This window comes from Dendrobates tinctorius, unplaced genomic scaffold (genome assembly GCF_039654945.1).
Source record: "Dendrobates tinctorius isolate UK_male_01 unplaced genomic scaffold, ASM3965494v1 ptg000022l, whole genome shotgun sequence".
NCBI classification, from domain to species: Eukaryota; Metazoa; Chordata; class Amphibia; order Anura; family Dendrobatidae; genus Dendrobates; species Dendrobates tinctorius.
This window is the reverse complement of record NW_027361690.1, coordinates 56,853,933-56,878,123: the sequence shown is the minus strand read 5'-3', so window position 1 is coordinate 56,878,123 and position 24,191 is coordinate 56,853,933. Positions and strand designations below refer to the sequence as shown.

At 41.1% G+C, this 24,191-nt stretch overlaps 1 protein-coding gene across 10 annotated transcripts in view; it reads right to left on the bottom strand.

The window, feature by feature from the left end:
* NTRK3 (neurotrophic receptor tyrosine kinase 3) overlaps positions 1-24,191 on the bottom strand; it is a 956,517-nt gene that overhangs the window by 910,450 nt on the left and 21,876 nt on the right. The gene's annotated exons all lie outside the window — the stretch shown is intronic.

The following is a 24,191-nucleotide window of genomic DNA, read 5'->3' as shown; positions in this document are numbered from 1 at the left end:
TTTCTTCACATAGGGAAATGAGCTTTTTTGTTCTAGTGGCTTATCTTTTGTGCTATTGTACTATATACAGCTCTCATTAAGGCATGCTATGTTTTTGAGCTGACCTCTGTCCATAGATTGTGAAGATACGGTAAATCACAACAGATGACAACAAACGTCTGAAATCAGAGACAGTAGGATAAAAACTGCTTAATAAATGGCATTCTGGAAAGTGGAGGTCACCTGTGCTAACTCCGCATGAATACAGATATCGAGAGACCAAAATGTGACTTCTATAATAATAAAATATGGAAAAAGAATTGGAATAGTGGAAGTATTCCTGCCAGACTAGAAATTGTAATAGCACAGGTAGGAGGCTATTACCAACCGCATCTTCAGTATGTTATTCACTGGCAAAATGATTTTTCTGCTCCTTGTAACCCTGGATGCTAGGAGACACAGTAAGTAACGTTCTTCCTCCATCATGTAATGATATGATACATTTAATGGCCTGATCTAAAGGTTTCTGCTCTTCATGGCAAATCATAGGAAATAACAGAATAAATAAAGAAATCACCGCGGCATCTGCACTTATATCACGGTGACTAATGTTACTGCCGCCTGGACTCTTGCTACGCTGGGGTCTGCAGAAATATTGGTCTAATGCACAAAAATGTTTATTTTTCTGCATATGACAGCACAAAATGAAATCACAGATGTGAGCAAAGATCTGGTAGGATGCAACAGAGAGCATTATGGGTCTGTGTGTTGGATCAGTAGGCACTCTTGCTTGGTACCTTTGTGGCACACTGTTGTGCCCTCTAAAGACAATGTAGTATACAATGGAGTAAGCAATGATTGACTTTATCCACAAAAGTGTCATGAAAAGTTTGAAAATTCCCCATTGGTGTTTTTACTCTGCCGAAGTGGTTGAAGCTGAGGATGTGATGAGGCGGGACTGGGTGTGACCACTTCTGCCCATCCGATTTCATGAAAAGTGCTGGCATTTTTTTTTACATCAGAAATGAGACTCCACTCAGAAGTGCACTTCTTAATGAATTTGGTGCTATGTACTTTGTCAAGACTAGCATCAGAAGTGCACTTCTTAATGAATTTGGTGCTATGTACAAAACTAGCATAGCAGAATCTCCCTCAGCAGAGCAGTACGCCTGCACCGGAGCCGCAATGGGAAGCAAGGAAGAGGACGTCATAGCTAGAAGATGGGAGGCGCCGGACCGGACCGCAACACCCATCAGACCTGGACCGGACTGCCCCTCTGGTGAGTGTAATCTAACTTGTTTTTCTTATCTTTCAGGTTACATCGGGGGCTTATCTACAGCAATATAGAATGCTGTAGATAAGCCCCTGATGGCGGTGGCCGCATCTTATAAGCGACAAAATAGGTGACAGATTCCCTTTAAAAATGTGTATAACAAAAAGCACATTGCTTTGTTCAATGTTAAAAGTTCCAAGAAATCACAAAGACAAAATATTCTACCAACATGAAACACAGACCATAAAAAAAATTCCAAGACATAAATGCAACAGAAGGTAGAAGAAAGCGGCATTGTAGGAATGACGGATCATGGGAGAAACAAACAGATCATTGATTTCATAGTCAGGCAATTGTCTTGACAGATAAGAAAAGAGCAGTATGAAGGAATAAAGGCTAGTGACAGGTGTTTGAAAAGATATTTTGCAGTTCTTGTTTTGCTTTATTTCGCATCAACCAGTACTTCTTCAATAGACTTAATATACGCTGGCATCACTTGCTAATGTATCCCCCCCACCACCACCTCAGCCGCGAAAAGGAGATCACTAAAATGAGCAAATCGACCGTCATCACTTCACGGGAGACAATACAAAAACAGAGAACTTTTCGGATTATGTCTTCCAAAAAGTATACAAATAAATCACCTCAGCAAAAATACAAGTGACTAAAACCATTAACTAAAAAGAAAAAAATACAAAGGAAAATACAAAGCCAAGAAATGTGTGAATTTCACAACGGAGGCCAAGTTGCAAAATGTTCACTAGTTCTAGGAAGCCAAGTTAAACAAGACACAATTAAGCTTAACCCAGCTCCCTACAGACTTTCTAAAAGCTCGAGACTCCGAGCTAATGAGAATATGTGTCTGTGTGTGGTGGAACCATTCAATGGCCTCCTCCTAACCATACTCCGCACACAGTTTCTGCTGCGGTTTGCCTAACAGAGCGTCATGGAAGTGTTACTAGCTGCAAACTCAGGTCCGTTTATAGATTTGGAGAAACATGGAAAGTGCATTATAGTCTCCCTTTCGTGAAAATTAGAAGGAAACCCAACCTTGATATAAAGAAACGAGATAATAACAGTTAAAATGTCTAATACACCTCCATTTTTCCATGTGTCAGACAGTACGGGCCAACTTGTGGCCACCGGCACCACTGGAAAAATAAAAAAGAAGTATAAGAGATCTGAAATGCACCAGAGCTATAGTCATCATTTTTTCCTTTTCCATAGTTTTGCTTCCAAATTTTTTTTGTGGCATTATTTGTCTCCATTTTGTGCTGTACTTTCCTTTTTTCAGCATTTTGCAATGTCTTATAGAGAATCTTATGGGAAAAAGACAAAAAACAACACCATGCATGGAACATTAAGAAATCAACTCCACTGATCCAAACAGTCAACAGAAACAAAATTAATTGAATTTACTGTTATATCTGCTGCAGCACACTTAGCCCCCAAAAATTTCCACTAAAATAGTATCATCTTTCAGTACAATGCTGCATATTAAACCAGCCATAAAGGGAATCTGTTAAGATTGTTTTGCTATTTAATATAAGAGCAGCCTGTGTAGTAGCTGAGACCCTGATTCTAGGGATGTATCACTTATTAGGCTGTGTGCCGTAGTTTCAATACAATCAGTGTTTCATCAGCAGGAGATTACCACTGCTGGACTATGTTTCACATGCAGATCAGTCAGGCTAATCTGAATTACCCCACCCCTGCCACTGGTTACACAAAAAGCTGCCAATCAGGGGTTATACAGAGCTCAGCTTTCTGACCACTGCTCCATCTACGACATGAATTTCTCTGAAATAAGACAATGGATCACAGATATAAAGGTATCATTTTGCTTAGCTTCCTATGACCTTCATGCAATATATAAGTGGCTTAGGAGGGCTGATAAAACTGACATATTCCATTTAGTGCATGGGATGTATGCCTGTAATATTAGTTATTGACACTAGGTGTCACTGTAACATAATGAGCAATAAATACAGTCTGTAAGCAGGAAGTCAGTGTGTGGCTGTGGCCATGTGATTGGCCTAGGGAGCTTGATAGTGATGGGCAGTCCGGCTCTTTTTGGTGATCCAGCTCTCATGGCTCCGCTCACCAAAAAGAGCCGGCTCTTTTTCGGCTCTTTTTGGATCCTAAATGGATCCCTATTGCATATGTGTTCGGGCATCAGAAACTCCGCCCACTTGCTAGGAACCAATTAGATTGCTGAGTGGGCAGAGTTTTGTTCTGGTGGGCGGGGTTACGCCTGCCGAACACCGGGATTTTACGCCCAGTGAGAGCCATTCGAGGATTTTAGTGGCTCTCACTGGAGTGTCGGCTCCCATCATTCACAGCAGCACTCCTTTGTGCCTCCTGGTGGTATTTTTGAGAGTTTCATTGGATCTTTCTGGAACTACATCTACTCATTCCATACTTAAACCCTCAGATCTTATGGCCTTAAGGTTATAACACCTCAGTTGCAGATGGAATCTAAGGCTTCATGTGCATGATTCAGAGGTCGAAAGGCGACCTTAGAAAGTTCTTTGGCACCACTAATACGACTTTGTACAAATTGTGCCCATAATATGGCTGTGTGAATGTGGCCATATGGTATACACTCTTATGTTTCTCCAGAAGTTAAGCTTTGCATACCAGTTAATATACCAAAGATTGCTGTTTCTTTAATCCAGTCCTAATAGACGGGGCCGTCAAATGCCTCTATCACCTTCCACTACATATGAGCACTGCAGTTTGCATTGATTAGTGCACTGAATGAATTTAAGGAGGACAAATTCCCAATTTAGCCATATAATTTATCCTTATTCTCTGTGCGGCTTTCCAGTCACCGCTAAGTGTTTAAATTTCTCTTTCCCCTTTGATCCTGTCTGCAGAAGGAGACACACAGTCTTTATGTCAGTACTTTGAGCAGCAGCCATGAAATCTGGAGGCTGGTGACAAGTCCTGGAACACAGCATGTTTTATCATTAATATGACATTCAGGATGTCCCAGGTTTCTGTCGCTGGGTTTAATCATAAATCAATCAATCATATACATCAGCGTAGAAGTAGGTCATATTGTCCATCACCTGATGTACCGGCACCCTCCCAGTCCAGATGTCTACATCTTTCAAAACTGCTTGAAAATGGCTTTTGACTAAGTGATCTATTATGAACACCAAAGGAAGTCCTATTAACAGTAAATCCCAAAGTCCATTGCCTATTACGTAGGAACATTCACACTTAGTTTAGCACAACACTCCCTGTTACACAACTGATCAATTAGCTTCCACAGCTTAATTGGGTCTGAAGTATGTACTGGAGAAGTCATTTACAAATCAGTACTTCTTACTTGGCTCCAGTCCCTAAGTTAGACTTGCTTGAACTTCGGTAAATCTTTAGGAGATATTTAACGTGAATAATGGATTTAATATTTATAAGATTTACGATCAAATTTTAGGCTAAGGCTAGATTTTTATTTGAACATTGCCAGCTTTACACTACCATCTATTTAATACTGAGGAGCTAAGAAGTGGCTGAGACTAAAATCTTATTCAGACATTCATTTTTTCCATATGTGGTTAATTCCTATTTTTCCACAAATAGCACATACACCTATTATAGACTATGGGGCTTTTCACATCTCCATACTTTTTAGGGGCTGAACACCATGGATATGTTCAGCTTTCATCTGAGTCATGGATTAAATTCAACTATGGATCCGTAAAAGAGTGCATGGATGCCGACTGGGTGTCATCCCAGTGCTGTCCATTTTTATTGTTTAATGGGTAGGAGAAGCTTGAAAAAAGCAATTTTTTTTTCCCATGTGAAAAATGCATATGCCACACTGATAGATGAAAATTGGATCCAGTACCCTGATGAAAAATGGTCCAACTCATTTTACAACTACATTGTTTCTGGCAAAAGCCTTTTGCAATTCGGAGAGGAAATGTAATTGTTCTGTTTCGGGAATGTATTACACAGACGCTGCATATTTCTAGTTCACAGAATTGCGATCAAAGCTGTTTAGAAGAAGCACAAGGTGCCCAGTCCAGGCTTAGGGTTACTGTAATCTTTAAACAACATAACCTAGGGAATTTTCATGATATTCAATGAAAGCATAACCTCTCACCAGAGCAAAGTGCAGGTTTAGATAAACCCCTGTGCTCACATCACCATAATTAAGGGACTTTTCATTGTACACTAAAGGCCTCGTCACACACAGCGATATCGCCAGCAAGATTGCTGATTTCGTGATGCCACAGTGATCTCACCAGCGACATCGCTGTGTATGACATAGGTCAGCAACCGCCTCCCCCGCCGGGTATCGCTGATCGCACTTGATCGTCCTGGGCCATTTTTTGATTGTTGGTCTCCCGCTGGCCAGCGCGCTTCGCTGCATGTGGCAGCGAGAGACCAGCGATCAGCGACGCTGGTTTCCAATGTAAACAGCGGGTATCTAGAGCTGCGCAGCTCTTAGATACCCGCTGTTTACCATGGAAACCAGCGTGCACGCTGGTTTCCAAGGTAAACAGCGGGTAACTAAGAGACGCACGGCTTCTAGATTCCCGCTGTTTACCTTGGATACCAGCTTGCTGGCTGGTCCTGATCGCTGGAGGGGCTGTCTATGTGACAGCTCACCAGCGATAAGCTAACTATGTCCCAGCGATCCCATCCACATCAGATCGTTGGTGGGATCGCTGGGACATTGCTACGTGTAGCGGGGCCCTTATGATGATGCTTATCAGAGTAGGATTCCCTCTAGGAAAATAGACAATTGGCCAGAGACAACAATGGTAGAAAAGAGCAGGTCTGAAATCCGTTGAAGTCTGTAAAACCCAGTCATTACCATTTATCTTATATTAACATGCAAATATAAGTCCGGTGACATTAAGGTATTATGTGTCAAAGCAAAATGAAAAATTGATGCCTTCTACATCTGTGTGTTCAGAACCTCATCAGTCTGCTGCATGTCGCCCCTCTTTTCCAGAAATGCCAACATAACAATTTTCATTATTCACAACAGATACTGCCAACTGCCATATTGATTGCACACAAAAAACACGCATCAGTCAATTCATCTGGAAAATGACCGTCCACCGTCTTTGTCAAAAATAGGACTTTTCTGTTTTTGGTACTAGATTGGTGTAAGAAGCAGCCCCATGGGTTGAGATGCTATCAAAGAATATTATGCTGTGCAGAATTTATCAAGGGGCCAAGCAATGGAACCAAGGAAATCATGGTAAATGGGAATAGTTTTTTTATTATTGTAAACATTGCAATAATTAAGTTTTTAGTACATTTGAGCTTTTGGTGGACAGTTTGACACCCACTTTGAACTCAGTTAGGAGTTACCAATCAACATCGCTGGTTAATTTACAGATGGATATTGGATAAAATCACATCCAATCTTGCTTCTCATTATATTTGTTCTGAAAGGGACTCTGTCAGCAAAAAATGGCTGTTGAAACCAAGTACAGGTGCTCAGTGCATTATGGCGTGGCCAGTTGTAAAAGAGCATTTTCCCACTTATCACCAATCCCCCCTTCTTTGATTGACAGCTCTGGCTTCATAGATCCAGAGAAGGGGAGAACTACAGGAAAAACAAGCAGATGTACCTAAATGTTTGGCCAAGCCATGAAGCACCGAGTGCACGTGTGGCGCCCCGGGAGTATGGTCGCCACACTGACATTGCCTTCCTTCAGGGAGGGTGATGTCAGACTTGGGAGCAATGAAAGGTCTCTGGCAGTTAACCATAACATGCAACACAGTTCCCACTCCAGGCCAGCAGAGGGAGCTCTGAACCAGAATAAGGGGAAGAGCTTCTCTCTGGGGGCCAGGAGGGGAAATTGGGCAGTTAGTGTGAGGAGGCCGAAATATGTAGATGTGGAGAGAGAAGCTGGGAGACTGAGCGGAGATGAGAGCTCGTTCCCAGCTGGAGCGCGTGATCTGGAGCCTGGTCTCCAAGGTTGTATGGATACTGACGGTCCTGCAACAGAAACCAGAGGAATAGGAAGCTGTAAATGCTCTATTCCCATCTAAGACTCGGAGGCACAACAGCGACGTGTGAGCCAAGGGAGATAGAAGGCTACAGCTGTCTGCCATACTAGGTAGATCCAAAAGGGAAGAAGAAGGAGGAACGTCAGTGTAACACAGTACTGCATGTACCTCAACTAAGTGCTAGAGAGGAGACTACACAACCTACACAATCATAGAGAGATTCCTAAGTTGCTTCCAGGCTAATCACTCCTTTGCCATCTGTAATCTGGACCCTGGACTGCACTTATAAAGTAAAGGTAAAGAAACTACACCCTGTTGTGTCCTTGCCTCCTTCCTGCAACCTCTTCAGCACTGCTACATCTCTGTGCCAAACACTGCACCCTCTTCCTAAACACCTATCTACACTGCCCTGGGACCAACAGCCCTACCTGTCAAGGGCTATAACATCACTGCTGCACCCCACCATCTGTCTCAGAGGATCTGTCTGCAGCATCGGCTTAACATCTTCATTGCCGAATACCACAGGTGGCACCACGAATCACTCATAAACTTTATTCCACCACTCAACCCCTTTTACATGGGCGCCCAGGGCCATGGAACTTGTCACCCTTGCTGTGACAATCCCCTCTGAGAGACCGGCCCAGTACCGAGTACCCCACAGCCCTGGGAGGGCGACCCACATGTACTTGGTTTCAACAGTCAATCCGCCATACATCTGTAGACGTGTTATTTGGAGATTTAGGGGGCATTTACACTGTTCATTTCTTGCTAATGTGGGCTTCTAAAGAACGCTGGTTGCTCGATAGTCTTCCGAGAGTAAACAGGCTGCCAATCACCAGAAGAAGAAGCAAATTTTAAATTTGTTTGGTGAAATGATTTTTTAACCTTGTTTAAAGAGCATTGCTATCGGCGGCACATTGTCCGGTGTGAACAGGACACTTGCTGCCAAGAACAATGACACCCTCCGCGCACAGAACGATCTGTTACAATCAAATGATCATTCTGTGCTCCTTGTATGTTCAGTTGGCCTGTCTAAACAGAATATTAAAAGGCTGCTGATCGGCATGCATGTATTGGCTGCCATAAGCTACTGCAAACCCAACCTCATTAGTTTTCAACCAATGGGGAGGCCGATCATATTCCGTGTGCTTGTAGTGACATGTAAGACAAATGTATCACCAGAAAATGACATTTTTTTTACATCAGGTTTTTGCGCTAAATGTCAATTTTTTTATACCATAAAAAAGCAAAAATAGAAATCTTGCAATCTTCATAATGGTCACGGATTCTGTTCTAGATTTATACTTTTTGATCTTTACAGAAAACTTTTTAGATGTCTTATTATCATCACAGGCAGGATTACAGCAAGAGGTAACACCTCACTATAGAGCGGATAACAGAGGACTGGTGGCGTCGCTACTCCTCCTCCACTACTACAACTCTACTGCAAATGCCTCACAAACAATCATTTTCTGATTATGAGCAAATTAGGATTATAGATCACAAAACTGAAACTTCTACTCTTGCCTTTCCTACAAAAATCCATTTTCTACTAAAACTTGATATGACATCTTGTGTATACGGAGGGTTTCTGGGCAGCGCGTGATGAGAGTTGTGCATCTCTTACCAGCTGTAGAATAGTTAATCTTCCCATCTGTGGATAGCTAACGCTTTTAATTATAAAAAAAAAAGTTTTTAAAAAATAAATGTATTATTTTTAATAATTTTCATTATTTTTCCAAACTTTAAACTATGAGGTTTCATTCTATAAGCAGCATTTTCACACTCGCCTGCAAATAGAAAAAAAACCTAAGAGCATCCTCTTTCCTGCCTGTGTGCTGGAGGTTGATTGCTGAAGTTTATTTGGCATTTGTAATTATATGTTTGCGGCAGAGAAGAGACCCAGGAGTGAGGCGTCTGTGTGGGCTTAATTAATCCCTACGCACTGAAGCTGATCTTTGCTAGATTAGAGAAATACAGTAGTATTATCACAGAGCAGATTTGTAAAATAGCAAGCTCATGGCAAGCATTGGTATATCGCAGTCATGCTATGCCGTACTGTACTGTACGCGATTTTTTTTTTCCTGTGCAGTGCACTGCCCTCTTATGGACGTTCTAGGATATACACATTGTCTGCATTTCGGAAAAAAATAAAAATAAAACGAAACACTTGCTAATGATATTTTAGGCACATCTTCCTGCTTCTAAATTGTATTCATGGAGACTCCAGCACAAACATGTATGACCTTCTGTACTGAACTTTAGTTTTTTTTTATTACCTCCATAAATAGTTTCCCAAATAATAAAAACGTCGACAAGCCAAACGCATGCTAAATACTATTCCATTATCAAGGATTAAGATCTGCCTGGCGTAAATAAAATCAGAAGAGCCATTAAACTTGCTGGGACTCCGCAAACATAATAAGTGCACAAATTCTGAGGGAGTTAAAAAAGATTAGAAATATACGTATAATGAGGGAATGTCGCATAGGATCTGCCTCTAATTACGCGGCTGGACGGGGTGCGGGCTAGTGATGACAGCCTGGGTAATCTACAGTCCCTTTTAGTTAGGATTATGTACTCTTAGTCGTCAGCCGCACGTCCGGGCCGTGTGCATTGGATTGTGCTGTGGCGCTGTAGGCGCGCCGTGTAGTGCTCCATGCAGGAACGCGTCATGGAGACATTATCCCCTAGCAGCAATGCTTCCGAAAGCACAAGTTATCTGTCAGGAATAGATTTAATCTGATTTTTTTGTCTCTGGATGAGATCACAATTGTCACCATGTGCTACAAACACCTTTATAAGTGCATTTTATAGTCTGTGCCACTGGGAGGTTGGAGCTGCGATATGCCCATGTGCATTATTTCTTAGACCAAAGAGCCAAAAACATCATAGGCCTTAAAGAATTAAAGAAAAAGCTCCTAATTTGCTGCATTAAATTGTGGAACCACAAGTGCCGGCTGGAGTTGAGAAAGGCATTTCTTTTCACAGAAGCAAAAGAGTATGCAGACATTACAGCATGGGATCAGAGCTGATTGTTTCTTTGAGGTAAAACATTGCTTAAAAACAGGCAGTGAAGCGTTTTACCTCACAAAATGAATCATCTCTGTTCCTAAACTCTCCTGTCTGAATCCTCTCTTTTGCTTCCTCCCCTGCCCAGGAGCTGTGGTATGATCCAACCATGTCCATGTATGGTCAGACACAGCCATTACACAATAGGGGCACAGGTATAAGATTATCTCAGCACAGGAACATTTTATGTAAGCACATCCAATTGTGGAACTTAATATCATTCAAAGATCTATTAATTAAAAATGTACTTTTGTTAGTGGGGAAATCTCTTTAACCCTTTCACGCATTAAGGCTGCTTGCATCTTCATGAGCAGGCCAAACTTTACAATTCTGACCAGTGTTATATAAGACAGTAAATACCCAAAAGTGACACTATTCTAAAAAATTGCACCCCTCAAAAAAGACATTCATGAAGTTTATTAACCCTTCAGGTGCTTCACACAAATTTTTAGAATGTGGAAGGAATAAATGAACATTTTAACTTTTTTCACAAAAATGTTACTCTAGACCCATTTTTTTTAATTTCACAAGGAAAAAAATGGACCCCAAAATTTATTGTGCAATTTCTCCTGAGCATGCCAGTAGGCCTTATGTGGGGGGAAATCACTGTTTGGGCACATGGTAGGGTTCGGAAGTGAAGGAGCGCCATTTAACCTTTTGAATGCAAAATTTGCAGGAATAATTAGCAGATGCCATGTCGTCTTTAGAAAGATTCTAACATGCCTAAACAGTGGAAATACCCCACTTGTGACACAATTTTCATATTTACATGTTGTAGCACTACAGAGTGTAACTTTATTTGTTATATAGAGAGATGGCTACTCATAGTTTGCACCTCTACACACCAGTTTTCTGATTTGGAAGTGTCAGTCAGCTTTTGTTATTTGTATATTAGCTCTCTGACAGAGCAGTCCACCCTCCAGCCTTTTAATTGCAGCAGCGTCCTACCCACCCATAAATTGAGGCTTTAGCTTAAGAGAGTTATTCACACCTAGCCAAAAATTTAGGCTTCAGCCTAAGAGAGGTGTTCACCCTAGACACGAGGGTTCCCAGCAAACCAGAGATGGCCTTGTTGTGGCTGCTGGGCATGCATGAATTGAACAGATCATATGCTAAGTATCTCCATTTTTTCTTATCTAGAGCAGTAATGTTATTTATATTTGATATATTTCATATTTACATGCTTTATCACTACAGAGTGATACTTTATTTATTTGTTATACTGTATATAGAGATGGCTACTCCTAGTTCACACCTGTTTTCTGATTAAGGCCGGTTTCACATTAGCGCTTCTTAAGCGCACGCACGGCCGGGGGTAGCTCCGCCCCCGAGCCGGCTCTCTGCCCGGCGTGCCCGCCCCTTGCTTGTAGCGCCGCCTCCTAGCGGACAGCGGCGCCTGCGATCGGCGCACCCTATCTTTAGCATAGGGTGCGCAGATCGTGCGCAGGCCGTGCGCTAGTTGCGCTTTGACCTGCGCTGCGCACTTCTGACGGTGCGCCGTGCGCGCCAAAATCCGAAAAGTTCGATTTTGGCGCGCACGGCGCACCGTCAAAAGTGCGCAGCGCAGGTCAAAGCGCAACTAGCGCACGGCCTGCGCACGATCTGCGCACCCTATGCTAAAGATAGGGTGCGCCGATCGCAGGCGCCGCTGTCCACTAGGAGGCGGCGCTACAAGCAAGGGGCGGGCACGCCGGGCAGAGAGCCGGCTCGGGGGCGGAGCTACCCCCGGCCGTGCGTGCGCTTAAAAAGCGCTAATGTGAAACCGGCCTTAGAAGTGCCTGTCTGTTTTTTGGTGTTTATAACCACTTTAGAAACTAGACCCCTCAGGGAACTTATCTAGATGTGTGGTGAGCTCCCTGAACCCCAAAGTGTTTCACAGAAGTTTATAACTTTGAGCCGTGAAAATAAAAAATATCAAATTTTTCCCACAAAAATGTTTTTTAACCCTCAGTTTAGCATTTTTAATAAAAGGTAACAGGAGAGATTGCACCATACAATTTTTTGTGCATTTTTTTCTGAGTATGCCTATATCAAATATGTATAGGAAAACAGCAAGATTTGACTTTTTGAAAGCAAAATTTCCTGGAATAATTAGTGGATGCCATGTCGCATTTGGAGAGCCCCTGATGTGCCTAAAAAGTGGAAACCCCCCACAAGTGATGACATTTTGGAAATTAGACCCCTCATGGAATGTATCTAGATGTGTGGCGAGCACCTTTATCCCCCCGGTGCTCCACAGACGTTTGCAATGTAGAGCCATGAAAATAAAAATATCACATTATTCCCGCCAAAAAATGTTATTTTAGCCCAAAATTTTTTTATTTTGACAAGGTAGTAGGAGAAAATGGAACCTAACATTTATTGTGCAATTTCTCCTGAGTATGTAGATATCCCAATATGGGGGGTAACCTACTGTTTGGGCGCACGACAGGGCTCAGAAAAGAAGGAGTGATGTTTTGGAATGCAAACTTTGATGGAATGGTCTGCTGGTGTCATGTCGTGTTTGGAGAGTCAATGACGGGCCTAAACAGTGGAAAACCCCACTACTTGGACAACTTGTTTTCATGCCCCTTGCTTGGCCCCCCATAAAATAATAAAGCTTATACTCACCTCCTGTGCCAGAGCCGTTTCCACAGTGTTGACGCTCTGTCTCCTGGGGCTCCCGTGTGTCATGCTACTGCAGCGCAGTATAGTGCAACCTCCACCAGGGTGTGCTGGTGAGGGAAGAGAGGTTGCACAAACAGCGTAGCAACACTGAGCAGTAGCACATGCTCCACCAGGTGGCAAAAGAATGGTCAGACAAGCCGAGTCAGCAACAGTTAGGGGCAGAAGTACCAGAGGTCACAGCAGTACACGTGGTCAGAAACAAGCCAGGGGGTCAGCAACGGTCAAAAGTGGATAAGACAAAGACAAAAGACAGAAGCAGGTCCGAATGCAAGCTGAGTCAAAACCAGTGAGTCATCAAATTTACAGGGAAACACTGAAACAGGACAGGCAGAGGGAATAAAGAGACACGGGGCAAGTCAGGGATCACATTAGGACTAATCAAGATATACTAGTGTCAGATACACACGACGAAAGCAGAACTATAACTGACACCGCCTGCAGGATGCAGCAGAGCTAAATAGCAAACCTGAAACCAGACAGAGGCTGAGGAAAGTTAACCCCTGATATGACCAGACTGGGAATAAGGAAAGACAGGACTCAAAACCCGGTCTGGATCATGACACTGTGCTATTGTTATGACACAAAAACAGAAACCAAAGGAAATGCTAACAGTGGCAGGGTAGCAATAAAATAAATTAAATTTGCCAGTGGTGTGTTGAAGTGCTAGTAGTGCCACAGCAACGGAGAAGCCGGACATAGGTAATCACATGTGGACAGTCGGGGATACCCAAAGGAGAAGCGGAAAGACAAGCAGACCATAAAGTCCAAAATATAATGCATTAAATAATCAATAATTTTATTAGTAGTAAACAGGTAAAAAAATAACAGAAGAACATAACAATGTACAAAAATTGAGTTAAAAACAAGGCCGTACACCCAGTGATCACAATCAAAGAAGCAGATCCAAGCTAAAATGCCAGGTGCCAATCAGTGCAGGATAAATATATAAGCAACAGAGTAAAATTCTATTAGTGACAGTTATTAAATACAAGTATATCCTCAATAATAAAGGGCATATATGGAGTAATATAACATATATTTGTTAATAAAGTGCAAGTGCGGTATAACTCCAAAAGAAAATGTCACTAAATCTACATAGTGTGAATATATGTAATACTGCAAGGGATAGAAGGCACAATAGAAATATAAGTAGCTATGGATATGAAAGAGAGACCAAAAGTGGTAAATGGAAAGTAAACTCCACAGTGGAGAGAGTGATATTCACTAAAATTGTACAGGTCTCACTTTCGTGGATGGTGTCCTCCCCATTCCGCGTTTCAGCACGCTGGCTTCATCACGGTGTTGGCACCCTGTCTCCCAGGGCTCCCCTTGCTATTGTTATGATACGTAACACCAGAGCCCAATTAGCGCCAGCGTCACTGTCTCCCCGAGAGATGGAGTGCTGACACTGCGGGAACAGCGCCAGCATGAGAGATGAGTTTAAGCTTTATTATTTTATGGGTTCCAAGCGAGGGGTATGAGAAGAAGTTGTCAAAGTAGTTGACAACTTCTTTAATTGTGACTCTGCTTGCATCCCTTTAAGTTACAACTATATGCAATTAAGCCATCCAATTTATTGCATTTAATAGCTATATTCCTAGGAGTTTTCTACATTAGTCCTCTTGTCTGTCACTAGCTTTTTGATTGACCGCACTTGATGCCACCTGTGGATATTTACTTGGGATCATTTTTTTGGGTGTTGCCTTTACTTGCATCAGACATTATTATAGGCATTGATTTATTATTGATCCCAACAGATGGCACATTTTTCCCTACGCTCTGTGTTTACCAGGCCAGTTCTAATGTGATGATCCGCGGTGTATATTGTGCGCACTCTGTGAGTCTGTTCATTGTGTCTCTGATAAATGGACGCACAGACATCCCATAACATTGAATAGACAGTTTACGCACCGAGCTGCTCCTGTGAAAGGCTCTCCTTTGTTTAGGAGACAAAGCCATTCTCACAAGGATAATGCTGAATGTGTTGGGATTTTTACATTTTGCTTGTGTTTATTTTTTTATCTTAGTTGAAAATATAATGAAGATATAAAAATTGGTCCAAGTATGGAAGCCAAAATGTAATTAATAAGTTACTAGGTTTACACATTCATATTGATAATTGGTCTTTGCATTGAGAAAATGGCATTACATAATTTAAAATAAGAATTTAAAAGTCGCAAAATATTCACTTAGTAAGTAAAGAAAAAATCCAGAATATTCAGCTAGTAATAAACGAGGTAAAGACAAGAAGCAGAATTTATGAAGGGCAGAACTTACATTTATGATTTATGTATTTATTTGCATATTATTATATGTATAATATTCTTTTTCTTTAATTTATACTACAGTATGTATGTATTTTTTCCCTTTTTTATGTGGTGTATTGTTTATATTCAGTATTTCTTTAGACCTACCTAACCATGGTGGTTGCACAACAGCTAAATCAGGTAATTTTAAGTCATAAAATAAGTATAATCTGTAGGACATTTATGTGGAAGGAGCATTAACTGTAGACTGTTTTACAGGAGATATTATGGTGTGCATCAATTATTGTAATATACATTTATAACTGGAGCACCCACTTCACCATGCGATCATCACCCATGAGATTTCTCCTATCTGACTCCGCCATGCATTACTGTGCACTCACCCACAATAAACCTAGCAATTGTTATTACATACAAGGAGCTTTTGCATCTGTTTAAGCTGTAATTAGGAAATACCTACATAAACTAAATACTTCTTTAATTGCCTAGTTATGCACAGGCTCAGCGGCAGGTTCTCTTCACAATCTATTTCCATTTCTTGACCTTTTGTGTTGGCGGCATGTTAAAAGAAATCTGTTCTACTTTTTTTGTGAGAAAGTGGGAATACTCTTTTTATTGTCAATCCCCCACCTTCTACTATAAGACTTAAGTTTTTTTTTATTTTCTCCTCCCAACTTTGTTCCCTCTTGAGACATTAAGACTAATCAGTAGCACTGAGAAAAAATGGTGGAGACGGAAGGATTTAGAGAGTGACAGATATGGAGGAAGCACACACGATGTATAAAAACAGCAAAAATGTGTATGAAAACACAAGCTACTGTGAAAGCTACCTTGAAAGAAAATAGAAAAATCATTACAACCTTCATACATATGTATCTCTATATATCTATATAGATATACATTATATATACACGTGTGTGTGTGTTTTTAAATGTAACATATTTTTTGTATTATAGGACACACTTTTTTCCCTCAAATTTGGGGGCAAATGGGAGTTCGTCTTATAATGTGGATATACTTTATCGGCCGCGATGGAGCAGGGTCCCGGGGTTGCTGCTGGAGGAGGCAAGAGGGCACGTTGCTGTGCAGGCCGCAGGCTGGGATAAGGGGGTGTTACGGTGTGCGCCGCTGTGGGTGAAAATGGCTGCGGTGCTCTGTGATGCGGAGGGCTCCACTGGCATTTTGTGAAGCCCCAGAGCCCCCCCGCATATCCATTACTGCGATGCTGTGGCCTCAGGGAAAATGGCAACAGGGGGCGGCGCTTGCTCAGATTGTGAACTCGGCAATGAGATCTCAGCAACCGAGATCTCGTTGGCGAGATCTCAATCTGAGCATGAACCGCCCCCCCCGATGGTCATTTTCCCGGAGGCCACCGCATTGCAGTAAGGGATGTGCGGGGGGCTCCAGGCTTTCACAAAATGCCGGCTGAACCCCCCTGCACCACAGAGCAGCCATTTTCACTTGCAGTTGCACACATTGGAACACCCCCTCCTCCCAGCCTGCGGCCTGCAGCAACGTGCCACTCTTGTGTCCTCCAGCAGTGACTCTGAGACCGCTTCACCCAAGCCACCACCCCCAGTAAGTAATAAGATGCATGGATTATAAGGCCGGGGTCACACTAACCGACGCAAAATACGGTCAGTATTTTACATGCGTAATACGGATGAATGGCCCCTAAACAGTGCTCCGTATGTTATCCGTAATCAAGGTGTGGTCGCGTATTTTGCGCATGTCTGCATCCGTATGTAATCCGTATGGCATCCATATGGCGAGATTTTCTCGCAGGCTTGCAAAATGGACATATAATGGAGCCCTATGACAGGTTTTATAACACAAACCAAAGAATAGATATAGACACATAGAATGCATATATATATATATATATATATATATATATATATACGTATTCTATGTGTCTATATCTATTCTTTTGTTTCTTTATTAAAACTGTCAGTGTGATTTTACTGTATAGCGCACTGAATTGCCGGCTTTGCTAAAAGACACCGGGTGCGTATCTCTCGCAAGTCACATGTGTGGTCCGTGTGTAATCCATATTTTTTGCGCACCCATAGACTTGCATTGGCGAACTACGGCCGTAGTACGCTGACAATCGCAGCATGCTGCGATTGGCACGGACCGTAGAGTTCGGATGAGAAATATACGGCTGGTGTGAGTGACCCCATAGAGAATGATTTGTCCGTGTCTAATGCGTGCTTTTAGCGCCTCTCACTCGGCCGTATTCCTCGCCAGTGTGACCTCGGCCTAAGAGGCACCACCATTTTATTAAAAAAAGTTTTTTCTAATTTTTCTCCTCAAAATTTGGGGTGCGTCTTATAATCCGGTATATCTTATAATCTGAAAAATACGGTTTATTAGCTTTTCACATAAACCTTTGCTTTCAGTATTTGGTGTGACCAGATAAAGGGAATCTGCCAGTAGGATAAATCCTTCTAAGCCGCCTATATGGGCATGTAGGTTATAGCAAGCTGAATAAAATGATACATTGATATCTACAATCTGATGTCTTATTCTAGAAAAATCCACATTTTTCTTATAGGTCTATGAGTTGTTCCAGGTTATGGTCTAGATATTGATCTGCATAAGAATCTGACTCCAGAGAATATTTTAAATGAAAGGAGAAACTACTAGTGTGAAACATGTAACTAACAAAGAACAGTAGAAATGATTTTTGTCTCATAACTAGCATATTAGCAGCTGCAGCTCTGAGCTCTGCTGTACTGTAACAATATTGCAATATCGGCTGCCTGTGAGATGGAAGCTGAAGCTGAGAGGAATCTGCAGATGTGTCAGGTATATCAACACACACCTCTGCAGTGAAATCAGGAGATCAGAGAGCAGATATTATAGGTCTCGCACTGATAATTCCCCCTTAAATTTAACCCCTTAACCCTCGGAAGTATTTTTATTTTTGTGTTTTCGTTTTTCGCTCCCCTTCTTCCCAGAGCCATAACTTTTTTTCATTTTTCCATCAATATTGCCGTTTGAGGACTTATTTTTTGCTTACAAGTTGTACTTTTGAACGACACCATTGGTTTTGCCATGTCGTGTACTAGAAAACAGGGAAAAATTCCAAGTGCAGTGAAATTGCAAAAAAAAGTGCAATCCCACACTTGCTTTTTGTTTGGCTTTTTTACTAGGTTCACTAAATTGTAAAACTGACCCACCATTATGATTCTCCAAGTCATTACAAGTTCATAGACACCAAGCATGTCTAGGTTTCTTTTTATCTAAGTGGTGAAAAAAAATTCCAAACTTTGTAAAAAAAATTGCGCCATTTTCCGATACTCTTAGCATCTCTATTTTTTGTGTTCTTGAGTTGGGTGAGGACTTATTTTTTTGTGTGCCGAGCTGATGTTTTTAATGATTTTGGTGCAGATTAGATCTTTTAATCACCCATTATTGCATTTTATTGCAATGTCGCGGCGACCAAAAAAACATAATTCTGGCATTTGACTTTTTTCTCACTACACAGTTTAGCGATCAGGTTAATCCTTTTTTTATTGATGGATCGAGTGATTCTGAACGTGGCAATACCAAATATGTGTATGTCTGATTTTTTTTATTGTTGTTTTATTTTGAATGGAGCGAAAGGAGGGTGATTTGAACTTTTATATTATTTTTTATATTTTTAAAAACTTTTTTTTTTTAACTTTTGGCATGCTTCAATAGTCTCCATGGGAGACTAGAAGCTGCCATAACCCGATCGGCTCAGCTACATACAGATCACCTATATGTAGCTGAATTACTCTGTAAGGCTAGTTTCACACTAGCGTTACAAGGCGCAGCGCATGGCCGCCGCTAAGCTTTGTGACATAGCAGCGATATTGCTAGAGATATCGCTATGTCTGATACTTACCTCCGACCGGCTCCCCCGCTGCTCATCACTGGTCGTGCGAGAACGTCCTGGATCATTTCTCGTCGGGCGCTTCCTGCTGGGCTTCCTGTGGCACCGACGAGCGAAGAGTGGGCGGGAGGACGTCAGGATCATCGCGTCTGACAGGTAAGTAACGACCCCCGACCCCTGCTATGTCGCTGGTGAGATCTGCCTGTGTGGCAGCTCACTATCAACCACTTAGCGATGCACCAGCGATCCATATCATTGTCAGGATCGCTGGTGCATCGCTAAGTGTAACGGTACCCTAAGGATTGCTTTCAATCCTAAGCTCATAAAATGTTTGGTCCTTGTGCTTATTTTTAACATCAGTGTGGCTCAAGTAAGGCCTAATTTACACGTCAGTCTTTTTCTTACGAGCACGAGTTTTCCACAGATAGCACTCATACCTGTAATAGCCCATGAAGCTGATCATGTATCTGATTTTGTTCCTCGGACAGAGTGGAATGCAAATCTATATAGGTTTGTGAAAAAATCAGACCGCACATCCAATTTTCACGGACTGTCAGAAAGGCAACGGTGAAGAGACTCTTTATTTTCTCCAAGAACAAGAAAAACTGCTGATGCTGCGACCACACTCTGATCAGAATATGTGAGGAAAAACCTACATCTGAATGAGGCCTTATAATTTATCACTTTTCACAACCTTGAAAATGTTGGCTTTGCAAATCAATAATGTAGAGTGGAACACTTTTGGTGCTACAGGTTTTATCTGTGTTTTTCCTTGGTGCCTGAAAAAAAATATTACCCAAGATGTAACAGAACACAAGCTGGATTTTACTGAAATAACAAAAGGCTACACGTTTCAGCTCTGATCGATCATCTTCCTCGGGTCAACAAAAAAATGCTTAGCCTTTTGTTATTCCAGTTAAACCAGCCTGTATTCATGCTATCTTGGGTAAAACATTTTTTCCAGTGACAATGACAAATACCTGCAGAACCAAAGATGTTTCTTTCTCTGTGATCGATTCTTTACTTATCCCTAAGGTCCATTTGGAAAAACACCATGGGAATACAGCCCCAGCTTGAAGCAGACTCGTATACCACATACAATACTGGCATTGTACCTTCCATTAGAACAACTGGCAAAGGTGACCAGTCCTGGTTTTCCACCCACCTTCCACCCCATATCTACTCACTACTATGCTTAGATAGCAAGCAACATTTTCTATTCCTCACACCTCCTTTTTGGGAGATACCTCCAGCTATTCAGCATCTTCAATACTTCAAAAGCATACATTTTGAGTATTCCAGTATTCAACCATCTTCAATACTTCAAAAGCATACATTTTGAGTATTCCAGAGTACTGAAGTAAAAAGCAGAACTCCAAAGCTTCCAAATGATACAGAGACCTGGTGGCGTTTCAGTTGCTCTATGGAACCATTTTCCTAGAAAGTCTAGAAAGTCCTTGAGGACTTGGGTCTATGCATTTGAAATTTGCATGCACCCACTGAGGAAGGACTCCCATAGTGATGCTTTCATTTTCCCCATTTTTCCAGATTTTGGTGCATACCACGTATGGCTTGCCAGCTGTTTGAAGGATTTAACAGTTTAGTAAAAAATAAGGGGTGAAAGAGGCAAATGTCTTTGAAGGATTTATTTAGTCAAACTTCCACTAATAATGACAGTTCTGCTGTGTCAAGACAACAGAGATTTCTGTGCAGCTCATCTAATTATATTCCATTTTATATGTTGCACAAATGTGAAAGTCAGCTGAAAAGTCCAGCCATATAATTAGAATATATGCCTTCATACAACATAAGTAAAGGACAGTTTGGCTCATTTTGTTATACAAGTCAAAGGTTTATGAGAAAATAATGTGGTTTCTCACATACTGCACTTTTCAGTCCCACGCATACAATATGTGTTGCTGCATAAAGAGATATGTACATGGCACATTGCAGAGAAATATCCCCCGCTTACTCCCACACATATATGTTGATTAACTTCTGTAAATGGCTACGTTTGTAGACCTTTCACTACTGTGTGATTCCTTCCTAAGACTTTTCTGTACAGTGGTGTATAGTAATTGGATATCTGATGAGGTTATATGGCTGTGGCATTGCAAATTTAATTATTTTGGAAATTCATTATATTTTCACACATCATTCTTTGAGTATCTAGAATGTGAGCTTATATGTTGCATATATTTAAACTTTACCAGCAAATATTAAGTATAAATAATAGTTTTGTTAAAGGCACAACAACTTTAAAACTGGCAGGCTTATAAAGGTCCAATAGAACCATCATAAAACGTAAGAGATAATTGTACTTTCAAAAAATGTTCGAACTAGGGTCCTAGTCTCAAGCCCTTTCCTGATCATTCTAAAAGAGGGGCACAAGCGCTCAGGTGACATCTGTACCATTTTTGGTGAGTCTTTATTAGCTCTCTTTTGAGAATAGTGTAAGGGCTCTGAGAAAGTATATGGCACATACAGGTGCTTCTCACAAAATTAGAATATCATCCAAAAGGTAATTTATTTAAGTTCTTCAATACAAAAAGTGAAACTCATATATTATATAGAGTCATTACAAACATTTAAAAATTTTGCACAAGCAAAAGTGATAACCGCAGCCTTAAAAGGATTCTTAAGAAAAGGCAATTAAACAATTTGGGGGAGATTCACAAGGAGTGGACTGCTGCTGAAGTCATTGCTTCAGGTGCCACCACGCACAGACGTATCTAGGACATGGGCAACAAGTGTTGCATTCCTTGTGTCAAGCCACTGATGACCAATAGACAACACCAAAAAATTCTTACCTGGGCCAAGGAGAAAAAGAACTGGACCATTGCTCAGTGGTCCAAGGTGTTGTTTTCAGGTGAAAGCAAATTTTGTATTTCATTTGAAAATCAAGATCCCAGAGTCTGGAGGAAGAGTGGAGAGACAGACAATCCAAGCTGCTTGAGGTCTAGTGTGAAGTTTCCACAGTCAGTGATGGTTTGGTGAGCCATGTCATCTGCTGGTGTAGGTCCACTGTTTTTATCAAGATGAAAGTCAGCGCAGCCGTCTACAAGGAAATTTTAGAGCACTTCATGCTTCCCTCTGTCATCAAGCTTTTTGGAGATGGAAATTTAGTTCTCCAGCATGACTTGGCACCTGTCCACACTGCCAAAATTACCAATACCTGATTTAAAAGCAACAGTATTACTGTGCTTGATAGGCCAGCAAACTCCCCTGACCTTAACCTCATAGAGAATCTATGGAGTATTATCAAGAGGATGAGAGACACCGGACCCAACAATGCGGATGAGCTGTAGGCTGCTATCAAAGCAACTTGGGCTTCCATAACATCTCAGCAGTGACACAGACTCATCACCTCCATGCCATGCCGCATTGATGCAGCAATTTATGCAAAAGGAAACCCGACTAAGTATTGAGTGCATTTACTGAACATACATTTCAGTAGGCCAACATTTCGGATTTTATAATCATTTTTTAAGCTAGTGTTATAAACTATTGTAATTTACTGAGATAATAACTTTGAAGTTTTCATTGGCTGTAAGCCATAATCATCAACATTAAAAGAAATAAACACTTGAAATAGATCACTCTGTTTGTAATGACTCTATATAATATATGAGTTCCACTTTTTGTATTGAAGAACGGAAATAAATTATATTTTTGATGATACTCTAATTTTGTGAGAAGCACCTGTATATGGCCAAGTTTCAATCTTCAAGCAAATGGAAAAAAAGACTATCATGTTTAACCTTAAGCCAACATTTGAACCACAATGCTAGTTTGCAACCCCCAAACTTCTGGTTACATGTCTGCTTACCAGTGTCTAAAGAGTGTTCAGTTATACGTCCCTTGTTAGAGAGGAGGAGCATGTAGTGCAGTAGCAAGTACGGATAGCCACTAATAGTGCACTGTGTTATGCCTTTACTGTGACAGCATGGGTGTCTCCTAAATCATGTAGAGCACTCTAGTAAGAGGCAGATGAGACAGACAGATGGCCATACACTCTTTTGACTATCTGTATTGTAATTCTATGGAAGTTGTGAAACACATGACTGTGACATGGCTAGCATAGACTACAGTCTAGAAAACTTCATGCACCTTCCCTTCTGTAGTGCGAACCAGAAAAAAAAGAGACCCTCATTTTATCGATAATAGGGTCCTGAAATCGGAACTGGCACCTATCATACTAATATTGTACATATTTTTAACACTAGGACTACTGGACTCGTGACCCCGCCTAGAACTACTGAAAGGAGTCATTTTGACTCCTTGCTTGTTTTCGTTTATTTTTAGAGTTTCATTTGTGGTTATTTATTAATAATTATATTTTTTGTAATGTATTATTATTGTGAGATCCAACAGCAATGCTTTTGATTGTTTTTTTTCTGCTTTTCTTATTTTTCTACAGAAAATAACAATAATTATAATAGACGTTTTTCAAACATTTTTTTTTATTCAAGTGCACACATATAAACAACAACTGAAGAACAAAAAGCAGAGAAAATGTAGGTGGAGGAGCATAAAAATGAAAATATGGCGCAGAATTCACCTTCTAAACATTTGGTTTTTCGCATTTTAGGCATTGCCTTTGATTTATGGCAGTACATTGCCCACACAAAGACTTACCACAAGTCTTACAATTGCCGACAGATCTATTTTTCTTGCACTTTTCTTTGATCTGGCAAAATTTTGTTTGAACCATCACTTCTGAGCATGTAGAAACTTGGGACGTGGAACCCTTTTCCCTATCTGTGACATAAGGACCACTCAACTCTCTCACAAGCGTTTGCAAAAATGCCTTGCGTGACATTTTTTGGTGGGTAATCTCCTTGAATATTATCCATGCATTTATACCCGCAAAGTCTAAGGCATTTTCAAATGCATGAACAGGCCATCTCCTTGTGCATGTTCGTGTGGTATATTTTCGTGCCATTTGATCCACTACATCTACTCCATATTTTGTTTCATTGTAAAACTTTACCATTTCTGGAGTTTTTTTAGCGGAATCAGACGCAACAACAACATCTGGATGGACGGAACTCAAAATGACAACATTTTTGTTGGGCTTTCC